The sequence below is a fragment of the Apodemus sylvaticus genome, chromosome 9 (genome assembly GCF_947179515.1).
Source record: "Apodemus sylvaticus chromosome 9, mApoSyl1.1, whole genome shotgun sequence".
Taxonomy (NCBI): Eukaryota; Metazoa; Chordata; class Mammalia; order Rodentia; family Muridae; genus Apodemus; species Apodemus sylvaticus.
In genome coordinates, this window is record NC_067480.1 from 86,605,570 (window position 1) to 86,621,961 (window position 16,392).

The 16,392-nt window shown below is 37.9% G+C and overlaps 1 pseudogene; it reads right to left on the bottom strand.

The window, feature by feature from the left end:
• Positions 1-293: 293 nt before the first annotated feature.
• On the bottom strand, positions 294-6,857 carry LOC127691956 (exocrine gland-secreted peptide 1-like; annotated as a pseudogene).
• Positions 6,858-16,392: the final 9,535 nt, after the last annotated feature.

The window sequence follows — 16,392 nt, forward strand, 5'->3', positions numbered from 1 at the left end:
AACATAATATTTAATATTTTATAACTACAAAACTAAAGAGTTTGAAGTATAAAACATGTTCATTCATATTTGATCAGACTACAGTGAGGAAGAGGGAGGGACCCATGTGAATTTTCTGGGAATGTTGCCTGAAATAACATGTGCATTTAAAGAAAGGAAGGTTAGGCTATTTGTTAAGAAGTAATATAGATTACTAGCTGCCTGCTCTTTTTATAGCTGGTTCAAAACCCATACTTTGTTGCCGCTGGCTATTTTTAGTATTTAACTAGAGGGAGGAGAAACTAATTTATTATCTATTTACCATCTACATTCTCTTTGCATTTGGGTGAATACAAGATGTGAATATGGGCTATAATTCTGAAATTTACTGTGTCCACTTGATGTTTCTGAGCACTACATTTGCTCAGGGCAGTAAATAATTTAGACAGGTTTAACTGCTTTTGATCAGCATTGTCCTGGTGTTTAAGCAACATTTTGTCTTGATCAAAGGCACAGCAGATCATCTCAAAGGCCTCTTGGATGTTTTGTTCTCCTTGGGAATCAGGTTTTTCCAAGTCAGCCTTGTGGTTTGTCTTGTGAGCAGCAACTATGGTAGCTTCTTTTCCAGTATGTTTCGGAACCTGAGTCAGAGGAAATTGTTTATAACACGTTTAGAGTAAGAAACAAAGACCTAACCAGGCATTAATTTTCTTTTATTTTATCTTTTAGTTTTGTGCTTATAGACTCCACAATAATATAAGAAATTTTCTACTCTATGTCTATGCCTATTTTCTGTATTATGTTTCAGGAATAGTGATCATTATTGAATGTTTGAACAAACATATGTAAGAAACTTATGAATTCATATTAGGACAAATGCACATAGTAGACCTTTTTCTAAATTTATTGATATATTTATTTACATTTCAAATGATTTCCCCTTTTCTGGACCCCCACTCCCCGAAAGTCCCATCAGTCCCCTTCCCTCCCCCTGTTTTCCCACCCAACCCTTCTCACTTCCCTGTTCTGATTTTGCCCTATACTGCTTCACTGAGTCTTTCTAGAACAAGGGGCCACTCCTCCTTTCTTCTTGTACCTCATTTGATGTGTGGATTATGTTTTGGGTATTCCAGTTTTCTAGGTTAATATTCACTTATTAGTGAGTGCATGCCATGATTCATCTTTTGAGTCTGGGTTACCTCACTTAGTATGATGTTCTCCAGCTCCATCCATTTGCCTAAGAATTTCATGAATTAATTGTTTCTAATGGCTGAATAGTACTCCATTGTGTAGATATACCACATTTTTTGCATCCACTCTTCTGTTGAGGGATACCTGGGTTCTTTCCAGCATCTGGCAATTATAAATAGGGCTGCTATGAACATAGTAGAGCATGTATCCTTATTACATGGTAGGGAATATTTTGGGTATATGCCCAGGAGTGCTATAGCAGGATCTTCTGGAAGTGAGGTGCCCAGTTTTTGGAGGAACTGCCAGACTGATTTACAGAGTGGTTGTACCAATTTGCAACCCCATCAGCAGTGGAGGAGTGTTCCTCTTTTTCCACATCCTCGCCAACACCTACTGTCTCCTGAATTTTTAATCTTAGCCATTCTGACTGGTATAAGGTGAAATCTCAGGGTTGTTTTGATTTGCATTTCCCTAATGACTAATGAAGTTGAGCATTTTGAAGATGTTTCTCCGCCATCCGAAGTTCTTCAGGTGAGAATTCTTTGTTTAACTCTGTACTCCATTTTTTAATAGGGTTGTTTGGTTTTATGGAGTCTAACTTCTTGAGTTCTTTATATATATTGGATATTAGCCCTCTATCTGATGTAGGATTGGTGAAGATCTTTTCCCAATTTGTTGGTTGCCGATTTGTCCTTTTGATGGTGTCCTCTGCCTTACAGAAACTTTGTAATTTTATGAGGTCCCATTTGTCAATTCTTGATCTAAGAGCATACGCTATTGGTGTTCTGTTCAGAAACTTTCTCCCTGTACTGATATCATCAAGGGTCTTCCCCAGTTTCTTTTCTATTAGCTTCAGAGTGTCTGGCTTTATGTGGAGGTCCTTGATCCATTTGGATTTGAGCTTAGTACAAGGAGACAAGAATGGATCAATTCGCATTCTTCTGCATGCTCACCTCTAGTTGAACCAGCACCATTTGTTGAAAAGGCTATCTTTTTTTCCACTGGATGTTTTCAGCCCCTTTGTCGAGGATCAAGTGGCCATAGGTGTGTGGGTTCATTTCTGGATCTTCAATCCTGTTCCATTGATCTGCCTGCCTGTCACTGTACCAATACCATGCAGTTTTTAACACTATTGCTCTGTAGTATTGCTTGAGGTCAGGGATACTGATTCCCCCAGAATTTCTTTTGTTTCTGAGAATAGTTTTAGCTATCCTGGGTTTTTTGTTATTCCAGATGAATTTGATAATTGCTCTTTCTAACTCTGTGAAGAATTGAGTTGGGATTTTGATGGGTATTGCATTGAATCTGTATATTGCTTTTGGCAAAATGGCCATTTTAACTATATTGATCCTGCCGATCCATGAGCATGGGAGGTTTTCCCATTTTTTGAGGTCTTCTTCCATTTCCTTCTTCAGAGTCTTGAAGTTCTTGTCATACAGATCTTTCACATGTTTGGTAAGAGTCACCCCAAGGTACTTTATACTGTTTGTGGCTATTGTGAAGGGCGTCATTTCCCTAATTTCTTTCTCAGCCTGCTTATCCTTTGAGTATAGGAAGGCCACTGATTTGCTTGAGTTGATTTTATAACCTGCTACTTTGCTGAAGTTGTTTATCAGCTGTAGGAGTTCTCTAGTGGAGGTTTTTTTTTTTTTTTTTTTTTTGGGTCACTTAGGTAGACTATCATGTCATCTGCAAATAATGATAGTTTGACTTCTTCCTTTCCAATTTGTATCCCTTTGACCTCCTTATGTTGTCGAATTGCCCGAGCTAGTACCTCAAGTACAATATTGAAAAGATAAGGAGAAAGGGGGCAGCCCTGTCTAGTCCCTGATTTTAGTGGGATTGCTTCAAGTTTCTGTCCATTTAGTTTGATGTTGGCTACTCGTTTGCTGTATATTGCTTTAACGATGTTTAGGTATGGGCCTTGAATTTTTGTTCTTTCCAAGACTTTAAGCATGAAAGGATGCTGAATTTTGTCAAATGCTTTTTCCGCATCCGATGAAATGACCATGTGGTTTTTTTCTTTGAGTTTGTTTATGTAGTGGATTGCATTGATGGGTTTCCATATATTGAACCAACCCTACATCCCTAAAGCAAAAGAATATACCTTTTTCTCAGCACCTCCTGGTACCTTCTACAAAATCGACCATATAATTGGTCACAAGACAGACCTCAACAAATACAAGAAGATCGAACTAATCCCATGCCTCCTATCAGATCACTATGGAGTAAGAGTGGTTTTCAATAGCAACAAAAATAACAGAAAGCCCACATACACATGGAGGCTGAACAATACTCTACTCAATGACACCTTGGCCAAAGAAAAAATAAAGAAAGAAATCAGAGACTTTTTAGAATTTAATGAAAATGAAGGCACAACATATCCAAATCTTTGGGACACAATGAAAGCAGTGCTAAGAGGAAAACTCATAGCCCTGAGTGCCTCCAAAAAGAAAATGGAGAGAGCATATACTAGCAGCTTAATGACACACCTGAAAGCCCTGGAACAAAAAGAAGCTATTTCACCCAGGAGGAGAAGAAGAAAGGAAATCATAAAACTCAGGGCTGAAATCAATCATGTGGAAACAAAGAGAACCATACAAAGAATCAATGAGTCCAGGAGCTGGTTCTTTGAGAAAATCAACAAGATAGATATACCCTTAGCCAGACTGACCAAAGGGCACAGAGAAAGTATCCAAATTAACAAAATTAGAAATGAAAGGGGAGATATTGCTACAGAAACTGAGGAAATCCAAAAAATCATCAGATCCTACTACAAAAGCCTATACTCAACAAAACTGGAGAATCTGGAGGAAATGGACAATTTCCTAGACAGATACCAGATACCAAAATTAAATCAGGACCAAATAGATCATCTAAACAGTCCCATAACCCCTAAAGAAATAGAAGGGGTCATAGAAAGTCTTCCAACCAAAAAAAGCACAGGACCAGATCGTTTCAGTGCAGAATTCTATCAGACCCTCAAAGAAGACCTAACACCAATACTCTTCAAAATATTCCACAAAATAGAAACAGAAGGAACCCTACCCAATTCCTTCTACGAAGCCAAATACCACCTTACGCTGATATCAAAACCACACAAAGATCCAACAAAGAAAGTAAACTTCAGACCAATCTCCCTTATGAACATCGATGCAAAAATACTCAATAAAATTCTTGCCAACCGAATCCAAGAACACATCAAAACGATCATCCACCATGATCAAGTAGGCTTTATCCCAGGGGCACTTTTTTAGTATTACATATTTGCTTTATTTTCATAGTACATATTATCTAAACCAAGATTGTCATACACAAACAGTTCCTCCTATGCAATAAAACTCAAATAAAATAGGAAGATAATTCATTTGAAAGTTCAAAAATGAGTTTTCTGAGAGAAGGTGATTGTAATTTTCTACTTATATAGGCCTGGTGCTATTCTTGTTAACCAATCCCCTAATGAATAAAGGAGTCAATCACTGGGCAAGAAGGCAGGACTTCCAGGTGGACAAAGGAAGAGAGGAAGCAGGAGAGATGTAGGGGACAGCAGAGGGGTAAGATGTATCTGCTAGAAATTCCTGGTATCATAGAGGATCTACAAGGATTCAGATTTTAATAAGGCTTACATGATTAAGTTTTAGTTATTGCTCTCAGAGATTGAGTTACTTACTATTTCTGAACTAAGTTTGTGTTGCATTTTCCTTCACGTGGTGGCTTGTCTGGGTTCAAGAGAGAAAGGTAGAACACCCAAGCATAGGTTTGCCTGAAGTGCTCCACATAGGGTGTAGGGTATTTGAAGCACAGGGTGCAGAGATTGTACAGTTAGTGTCAGAATCTCCATGAGATACAAACATGTTGGCCATTGCCTGCCAGTGCATGGCCAGCTAGTCCTCAGGGCAGAGGCACAAGCTCAGGAAAATGCTGGTTCAACTTTTTAAATATTTCTCGCAACAATATACTATCTTGTTTTATATATAAACATTCTGAGAAGATGTATTTTTGTTTGAGTTATAGTAGAGCTTTTATTAGGACAGAGAATTTGATAATAATATCTAACATATAGCAACTTAAGGGTTGCTATAAAGACAGAAAAAGAGAGCAGTGAAAGAGCTAGGGAAAGAGGTGTACCTGTAGATTTGATGTGGTGACAGGTGACAGTGAGATTGAGGTCTACAGGCTGTCATTACTCAGCATGGTTAGCAGCATGGTAGCTCAGCCTGGAGCTCATGGAGACCCAGGCTCAGTCCCAGACCTTGCCACCCAGCTTTAGTATTCCCTCTGAATCTAGGCAAAGAAGAAAGATTCACTTTCTGGATTGGACCGCCTCAAAGGAACAACTTGCTCCAAGATGTCACTGGAGTCCACACTTTTGTCAGTGGTCCATCTTCTTCCATAGACCTCAATTGAGCCTGAGATTCATGTAGATGTATGTTTCTGTCCAGCTGCCTGATAAATCAGTGATGTCTCAGGCTTTGCTGCCTTGTGTAGTCATGCTGATTTAGTGGCATATGTAACAACCTTAAACCCTCTTGAGGTTGGTGGTCCATGCACGTTTGGTGTCATGTTTGGGTCAGTGGTCCTAATATGGCCAAAGGACATATTGATATCAGCAGTCTGTCTTACCATCAAAGCTCATGTGTATTCACATGGTCAGGGCTGCTGCCTGAATACATCTTAATGTCTGTGGGAGACTTGGCCTACCACTCAACAGCCCAGAACTCTCAAGGTACAAAAAGTTTGTCAGGCAGGGTAAAATACACTCCACTCTGCTCAGGCCACTTCACAATTCTCCTTAATTGATGGCTTTCTCTGGGATATAGGAAGAGAAACACTCATCTTACATTGAGGTGAAGGTCAATAGGAATTTGTCTATGCTCTAGTAAAAATATATTCCACACTAAATGGATCTTTAAAAAAAAATAATGTCTTTATTTTTTTTCGGTAAATTTGGGGGAAAGAGTTGTGTATTTGGGCAAACTTGTAGGAAAGTGCAATGGGGGGTATATAGTGTAAGATTCCCAAATAATTAAAAAATACCAACCAATGAGTCATTAAAGGCTGAGATGATCATAAGAAAGAGTTCATTATGAATGAACACTATGTCGTGAAACTTTACTGGGAACCATGTGCATACTTCATAGGTATGAGGAGTTATTTCATGAGGTTAAGGCCAACTTCACTTCCTATACAGGCTAGCAGATAACTTTGGCTGTTGGTCTGGTATTCAACTGTATTTTTGACAAAGTACTTTGTTCAGTGCTTAAGTCTTCTGCCCCCACATCATATTTCACAGTAGTTTAATTGCGAAATATATCTGAACTGAACTTTTAATGTTTTACTCACTGAAAGGTATCTCTATCACCTTCATGCGCATCTTGACAAAAGTTAAGTTTCATATGTTTGTAGCACATGTTCCTCTTCAAATGTCAGTTCCCCACATATCAATAGAGGCTACTATAACTCCCTGAGGTAGAGAATTCAATCTTAGTCTCTATCTCCATTTCCCTGTTAGGTTTTCCAAGAACCCAATGGAAATGCTTTAACCTAGCCTACCATCAGTATTTCTGTATTTGTACTCAGTATATTATTTTTTAAAAAGTTAGGTATATCTGATGTAATTATCCATGTAATACTCAACCTGCCTTAGTGAGCATTAATGCTAGCAGCAGAATTATAAGAAATATCATCACTGGTAAAACAGTCATGACTGAAACTAAAGAAAGAAAGCCCCTTGGTTGAATTAAGCAGTACAGGGGACACAGAGGTGAGTAACACATTGTTAGATGATAAGCCAGAAGAACTCTGGTTAACATAGGAAGAGTTGCAGTGTGAATGTTCCTCTACTTTTATTGTACCAACTATGCTTTCAAAGGGCAGGATACATAACCAGAAGCACTGACTGATGTCCTTGATGTGTACCTACAAAGATTAGAGGATTTCTAGCTTCTTTCTACCCAGGTCTAGCTCTCTGTCCTAAAGACAAATGTAGAAAGAAATATAAAGTTTTATTTGTTTATTTATTTGCTGTATAGCAGCTCTTATTTTGCTATTTCCTGTTTATTGCTTTGATCTATACTGGACATGTGTTAGGCTGCTACGGTTGTGATTATACAGACATAATTGTACAAACACTTTAGAAGTAGCATTTGCAAGGAGCAATTTCAAGTTATGTCAAATAAATTTTTCTATTTTCTTCCATAAGAAATACAAACATAATTAATGAATTGCATATCTAATCTATTTGAACTCACTCAAACCATCTTTTGCTATATGGGAAACTTTAAATTTTCCTTAAGTTGTAGTCATCTTCTGCTCATTGCATACAGTTTCCTGTCTCAGGAGTCATGAAGGCCTACGTTCTTTAGGTGCTGCTGATAGCCACCTAGTGTGATACACACTCACTTTCCTTCTGGAACTCATGTCAAAGGAATACGTTGTAAATTAAAACTGTGATGAGTCATTTTCTATACTATGCGAACATTCTGAATCCTCATAATCTTTCTTTATAAGCACAATATTATCTCAAAAATTTAACTGGTTGGATTAAAATGGAGTGTTATGATCAACAATGATCTTGTACATTTTACATTTTAAAACATCATTTTCCCTCCAATTTTCATCTTCAAGGACCCCCCCCCCCCAGATGCTCTGAAATTCTCTGTGATATTTACTGCCTGGTTTTCATTGCAATTTAAAACTAAAAGTTGAGTCAAAATGTTCCCGCATAGATCCATAATATTTTTTCTGTCTTTCTGTCATGGACACCATCACTGTCCAGGATTGAGAAAACCTTCCTAGTCACCCTGGATTTTCACACTCAGTGCCCATGCCTTCCAGAGTGACAACCTTTATTCTCATTCACTGAAGAGTAAATAACAAGTAATTTTTCCTCCTCTATGACACTGTCCTGAGGTCCAAAAGTTTAAACAAAATTTGGACTCACTTGTAATCATTGGCAGAGGAGGAAATGCACTTGAATTGAGTTTTCTTGCCTTCAGAGTGGTGAGTTGCTCTGCATTACATCTCATCTGACCAGTTTCCTTTTCAAGACTGTTGAATAGTCCTTCAATATCCCTGATTCATATTTCAAAGACCACATCTCTAATGTGTCAGTAGCCTCTGTAACTTTATATACTGTAACCTTATATACTGTGACCTTAAATACTGTCATCTTACCTTGGAATTTGCTTTCATACTCCTTAGTCTTAGCATGAATTGCTAGTTCCATTCAGGTTCAGTTCAGTTCAGCTTCTGCTGCAGGCTCCTGTGCTTCTCTAGTTCTCAGTGACTCCCCCTTTAACAGTGTAGAGGGGAGATGTTTGGTGTTTGAGGCCTGAGATATTTGTGCTTTATTGTCTGCTGTTCCCAGAAGAGTGGATTTTTTTTTCAGGTTTTGCTTCAAGCCTACCAGAATTGCTAAGTGAGTGATATGGGACAGAAGCCCTGATGTCCCAGCTTCTGCTTCCTAGTTCAGTAAACCACTATTTTATTTGTGCTCTCTTACCTCCAGGGCATTTTCCTTTGTCCCCATTAAAGCAAGGTCTGGGCAGAGGAAATTTGCCCTCTTCTCTTCTCTTTAGTCCATCACTTTTGGTCACAGTTTGCCTTTTCCACCTTAAAGGTAGTACCCAGTACCTGTGTACTTTATCTACTCTTTCTACTTCCTGCTTTTCATTGCAATGTCCCTTTGCCTTTCAATGCTTCTCACATTTTTGACTAAATAGATTTTGTTTTTTTTCAGATTTGTCAGGATTTTGAAGCGTATTTCTTGCCTTTATTCTCTTATGTTTTCAATATGTATTTCTTGAAAGGAAGAATTACTTACCCATCATGTTATTAGTAAATCCTTATACTCATAGACACATGATCCACATGTGATAGTTTGCTGTAATGATATGGAAGGTTCATGTGAATATACAACAGAATAAAACAGCAATCCAATTGTGGGAGTGGAGCCTATAGACAATTTTGAGTACAATTTAGACATTTTCAGAAAATAAATGTTTTCAGTGAACAGAAAAAAATTATTCATATGATTGGATCATTTCAATATATTAATATAATTTTAGAGGTTTTTGGATTTAAAGAAACTGCCAGACTTTGCATCAAAAATCCAAATACTTCTTATTAACTGATATCTTGCCCTGTTATATGATCTTGCTTTAGCTTGGTATATTATTTTGATTAACTCTTTAGTGTCAGTATTCAAATTATTTACATTTCCTTTGTATTTCATCCAATTTTTTAACTCATTTTTTTCCTTCCAGAATTTGATTCAAGATCCCATGTTACATTCAACTGTCACTTCTTAGTCTCTAGTTGCCTGCAATTATTTCTCAGATTTCATTGGTTTTCACATGTTAGTGGTTTCATAGAACCCACAATCTTCAGTAGTATTTTAAAGAAAATGCCAGTTTGGGCATGAGTGATTTCTTAGCTTATAATTAGACCCATACCTCCTCTGTCTCAGATGTACTTGGATTATCGGCCATGAAATTTTATAGCTTAATTTGATGTAGCTTTCTATACTATGTTCTTCATGGCTACAAGTTATTTTTAAAAACTATTAATGTATACTATAGAAACAGACATATAATTAACTAAGGCAACTGTATGGAAATGCCAGAGTAGCATTTGGTTAACCAAAACTCACATCCAGTTCACAATTCAGGGAAAACTACTTTACTTCTATCCAAGAATTACCAAGATATCAACACTTTTCCCATTATTAATAGGTCTAAGTTTGTTTTATGACACAAGAAAAATTCAGTTGTAAGATGTTGAAAAGTATAATAATCATTACATATTTCTTTAATAAAATACCATTTAAAATGCTCCTATTCCAAATAGAAGAAATAATATCAAATAAAGAAGGAATCACACCAAAGAAAGACCAAAGCTGGATAGAAAGTCTTTCTATTTTGTAGCTACCAAATGAGCACTCAAGGCGTATGTTGCTAAGATCTTTAGGCATAATATGTCTATGTACTATGTGAATATTATCCCTGTGTTACTCAAACCCTTATTTTTTTGCTCTCATATCTTGCTCCAATCCAGACATGGCTTTTTAATGTTTATTCTTAGAACCTCCTGCGTCATGTCTGAATAAACATTGTTCCTCATTCATTCTCCTTCTTTCCAACTGAGGCTAAGGAGCCAACACTGAGCCTTAGAGAGAGTAATGTGGGACTTACGATTGCTGGAGGGTGGAGAAAGAGACATCAAGTGAAGAAGGAATCTAGGAGTAGACAAGAAGAGGAGAAGATAACTGGATCAAGAAATGATGAATAAGTACAAGTAATATAGGAATATTGCTGGGAGGAAGCCTGACAAACTTAGAAGCTGAACATGGAATAATAATTGCTCAGCATTTGGCTCCAGGCAATTCTCATAAATCTTAGTCTTTCTCTGTGTGGTTATAGGGGAAGGAGCAGGTTAATAAGTAACTGACATTATGGTAGTTTATGAGTTTATATAAATATTATAAACATTTTACAAAGATCTTTAGCCTAGGAAACATGCAGCAGAATGAGAATGAAATGATCAAGTGGGAAGACATAGGGGAAATGGAATTGAGGATGGTAATGGGGCAAGAGACCTTTACAATTGAAAGGCATTTGAGGAACTATATGGGAACTTAGTGCAGTAGAAACTTCCTATAATTTAGGAAGACAATCTGAATAAAGCCTTCAAATAATATGATAGATCTGTCCCCCATGGCTATCTTGTCCCTTTAAGAAAATTCCAATGCTAGGGCAATATATTAACCAATTGAGTTGCTGGCTGAAGTATCCCATGGACATCCCAAACACCTCAGTGTGTGACTAAGACAATGGGAAACTGTCTATAAGCTGACAGCCATGTCATTTTAGGAAGACAATACCCTCATAACTCATTGAACATTGAGGTCTAGCTGGAGCCTTATATAGAAATTTCACCTTCCTGTTGTATTGTCTAGGACATGGAAATGCATACTGCAGGCTATGAAAAGAAAATAGGAAATCCTATCCCAGAAACAAAACCTTGGATCTACAAATATATATGTATATACATATACATATACATATACATATACATATACATATACATATACATATACATATATACATACACACACACACATACACATACACATACACATACACATACACATACACATACACATACACATACACATACACATACACATACATATACATATATATATAGATATATCAGGGGTTCCTGATGTGGACCCTGTGATTGCTGCTTCAGGGTCTGTGAGGTTTTTTTTTGTGCTTAGGTCCATTTTTGCAGATGACTTTGTTCTCATGATGTCCTACATCCCCTCTGTTTCTCAAATCTTTCTCCATACTCTGGTGATGGAATCCCAATGTTCCCAGAAGGAATTGATGGAGACATTTCATTTTGAGATATGTGTTCCAAGATTTTATCTATGTGTGGATTCTGTGGATCCTGTATTTGTTCCTGTATGCTACAGGAAAAAGCCTTTCTGATGATGGCTGAATGTGGCATCAAGCTTGGAGTACACAAGATTATTAATAGATTCATTTTACTGTTCCTTTTTTTAGACTAGTAGTATGTGAATTCTCCCTAGGTCTCTCTCTCTCTCTCTCTCTCTCTCTCTCTGTCTGTCTGTCTTTCTCTCTGTCTGTCTGTCTGTCTCTCTGTCTCTGTCTCTGTCTCTGTCTCTGTCTCTGTCTCTCTCTCCTTCCCCCCACCTCTCTCTCTCTCTCTCTCTCTCTCTCTCTCTCTCTCTCTCTCTCTCTCTCTCATCTTTCAGTAAAGTATTCTTACTAGACTCCTGAATGCATGAATCATTGGTTCTATGATTCTTGGTCCTCACTACAGCCAACTGATACAGATATAAGGTGGAAGAGCATAATCATAGCAATACAGAAAGCTGACCAATAGATATTACTCATCTTCCTGTTGTGGACTTGCTAAAGCCTGTGGTGCTGCAATCAGCAGAAACTGTCACTGAAGGAACTGAAGCAATAAGGCATAGGATTAAAGGAGATACAAAATTTTAGGACCCTTTTGGTTCTGGTGATTAGTTTTCACAAAGTAAGATGAGCACAGACTGGAAACTCCATATGTCTGGGGTAGGGATACAAAGGACAGTGGTGAGACATTTCATTTAAAAATTGTTTATCTATCTATTAGGGGATCACGCTATAAGTGCATTATAAAGTATTGTAAACTGTGTAGGATGATTGCCACAACACCATTACATGAACTAGTGGTTCTCAAGGAAAGATAGGTTAATCTATCATGGAGATTCATCAAGATTTTATTTATCCCATTCAGGATTTTGTTACAGACATGTAGCAACAGTAGATAAGGGTGGTACCCAGAGCCCTATAAGGCAATACAGCCTCTAGGATGAAATAATTGGTTAGCCAGTAATGTGCTCATAGTTTTTATCTTGATTTAATTGTAGTAATAAATGCAGTTGAAATTTGGTTTCTCAGAAAACAGATCATATTTATTTTTTCTGTAACACTTTATTATAGATATATCTTCCAATTATGGAAAGATCCACCATAACCATCATCTACATTCAGTGCCCTTGGGGCAAAGAGAATACTGTATCAAGTTTTAGCATATTCTAGCTAGGTGTGTTGAGAGTCAAGTCCAGATATGTCCTTTTTCTTTTTCTTTTTTTCTTTTTTCTTTATTTATTTTTCTATTTTTTATTGACTATCATCTTCATTTACATTGCCAATGGTAAAACCTTTCCCAATTTCCCCCTCCACTAAGACCCCTAACCCCTCCTCCCTCCATCTGCCTCCACATATATGCCTCTCCACCTGACACATTCCCACCTTGTGCCTCTCAGTTTTCTTTTGTTGGGGCCTCTGTTGAACCTTTACCTGACCAAGGACCATTCCTCTCACTGATGCCCAACAATGCCTTCCTCTGCCACATTTTTGGCTGGAACCCTGTGTACCCCTTGATTGATGGTTCAGTCCATGGGAGTCTTGGGGCGTCTGTCTGGGTGGTCGAAATCATTGTTCTTCCCATGGGGCTCTAAAAGCCTTCAGCTCCTCCAGACCACCCTCCAGATGCTCCACTGGGGACCCTAGTCCCAGTCCAATAGTTGGTTGCTAGCATCTGCCTCTGTATTTGTAAGGCTCTGGCAGGGCCCCTCCAGAGACACCCATAGCATGCTCCTTTTGGTACACACTTCTTGTCATCCATAGTAGTGTCGGGGTTTGGTGACTGTTTATAGGATGAATCACCAGGTGGGGCAGTCTCTGGGTGGAATTTACTTCAGTCTCTGCTCTACACATTGTCTCCCTTATTGCTCCTGTGAGTATTTTGCTCCCTTTTCTCAGAGGAACCAAAGCACCCTCACTTAAGTCCTCCTTCTTCTTGAGCTTCCTGTGCTGGGTGGATTGTAACTTGTTTATTTTGAGCTTTTAGGCTAACATTTGCTTATTAGTGAGTGCATACCTGTGTATTCTTTTGTGATTGGGTTACCTCACTCAGGATGACACTTTCTAGTTCCATCCATTTCTTTAAGAAAAATAATAGACGGTCATACACACTAACTTTGCTGATCTGCCTTCTGGATCAGCTTAAGATTAAGATCACGTGTAACTAAGAGTGTTGGATGGAGCTAGAGAACATCATACTAAGTGAGGTAACCCAGACTCAAAAGGTGAATCATGGTATGCACTCACTAATAAGTGGATATTAACCTAGAAAACTGGAATACCCAAAACATAATCCACACATCAAATGAGGTACAAGAAGAAAGGACGAGTGGCCCCTGGTTCTGGAAAGACTCAGTGAAGCAGTATTCGGCAAAACCAGAACGGGGAAGTGGGAAGGGGTTGGTGGGAGGACAGGGGAAGAGAAGGGGGCTTACGGGACTTTCGGGGAGTCGGGGGCTAGAAAAGGGGAAATCATTTGAAATGTAAATAAATTATATCGAATAAAAAAAATTAAAAAAAAAGAGTGTATGTATGTTCTATATTCTTTTGGTGGAAGTCACAGGCCCAGGTAAAGCTGATTATAACTAGAATGCTTTTAAAGAAAGAACTTAAAATATTTATACAAACTCAAAGATAGATGGAAAACACACTTCTGCCTAGGATTTATCATATTAGCAAAGGAAAAATTACAGAACAAGTAAACATCACAGTGGGTGTGGGTATGAATTAGAGTAAAATGAAGATTTCAGCAATGTAATCTCTAAAATTGTGTGACAAAAACTTGCAAGAAAGAACCTAAGGGGTTTCTATTAAGTACTAAATATTGTAAGAAGGCGTAAACAAAGTTGCTAATGATCCTTTGGATCAATGATGGCTTTGATAGAATTCACCTGTTGTCTTATCACTGAAGAAGCTGTAGTAGAATTTTTTTGAGTTCAAGGTCAGTCTGAGCTCTACAAAAACACACTATCTGAAACAAAACAAACAACCAAAATAGAATCAGGATCCTTAATTATGATACTTGTACAACTTGCCCCCCCCCACTACAGTGTAAAAAAACAAAACAAAACAAACAAACCAGAATTCAATGCTTTTTAGGGAAAAATATTTGTGAATATATTAATATTGTCTGATATGATTACATTTAGCTTCATGTTTAGCAGTTTACATAATTATATTAATTTCAAAATTAGAGGTTATAATTGTATAATTAAAATATTTAGTTCTTCTTCTTCTTCATTTTTTAATCAATTAAAGGAGAGAATTTAAATGTCACAATTAACATGTGGCCAGAAGATGGCAACATTACTCTCAGTGTGTAGAATGGTTTTGTCCTGTTACCAATTTACTAATTCTTTACTTCTCTTTTAATATGACTGGCCATTGTTTTTTGACACACTTAAAAACAAAATTATAAACATTAAAATGTTTGTTTGAGCAATATTATAAAATGTAGGTAGATAAACAAAATGAATGCAGGTCTTGAATTTCAATTAACTTTGTATTTGTGTAATTTCCTATATTTGTAAAGATTATTTCAGATAACGTAGCAGTCCACCTAAAAATCCTGAAACCAATATGAGTTCACACTACAACTAGGGATTGAGGTACATAGAAATATATGATAAAGAGTAAAGGTTGAATGCTTAGAAGATGAGAAATTGGAAGGGCTTTGATATGAGCAGAAAATATTTGGCATGTTCTCGCCTATGAATCCAGGATGTCCAGTGAAATGGATCATATATATATGCCCCAAAGGTATACAATCATAAATATATACACTCTTCCATGCCTTTCACAGAACCGAGGTGCAGGGAATGCCTCTCATAGAAACAGGCTAGGATGAAGTGGGTGTCCAGAAGGGACATTAAGGCATAGAGGTCAGCCCCTCACATGGGCATAGTCAGAGACAGGCAAAAGCAAACATTAGGGACAGAGTCCCGGGGCCTGAGGGTTGGCAAAGGTGGGAGAAAAACTGAACCCTGCAGACAGAGAGGCTAACATTATGCAGGGTGCACCAATTGCTGTTGCCATGGTCTGTTCCAGTGAATGTTGACTGTCTTCAGAGGGCAGGACAGACAGGCCAAGTGTAATCTCTGCTCTTGTCATTGTTGTATTTGACACTGAGACTGGTGAGCTTGGAGAATTTTTTCTTTTCTTTTCTTTTTTTTCAATTTTTTTATTGATATATTTTTATTTACATTTCAAATGATTTCCCTTTTTCTGGGTCCCCACTCCCGCAAGTCCCATAAGCCCTCTTCCCTCCCCCTGTTCCTCCATCTACCCCTTCCCGCTTCCCTGTTCTGGAATTCCCCTATACTCTTGCACTGAGTCTTTCCAGAACCAGGGGCCACTCCTCCATTCTTTTTGAACATCATTTAATATGTGGATTATGTCTTGGGTATTCAAAGTTTCTAGGCTAATATCCACTTATCAGTGAGTGCATACCATGATTGATCTTTTGAGACTGGGTTACCTCACTTAGTATGATGTTCTCCAGCTCCATCCATTTGTCTAAGAATTTCATGAATTCATTGTTTCTAATGGCTGAATAGTACACCATTGTGTAAATATACCACACTTTTTGTATCTATTCCTCTGTTGAAGGACACCTAGGTTCTTTCCAGCTTCTGGCTACTACAAATAGGGCTGCTATGAACATAGTAGAGCATGTGTCCTTATGGCATGCTGAAGAATCCTCTGGGTATATGCCCAGGAGTGGTATAACAGGGTCCTCAGGAAGTGTCATGCCCAGTTTGCTGAGGAACCGTCAGACTGA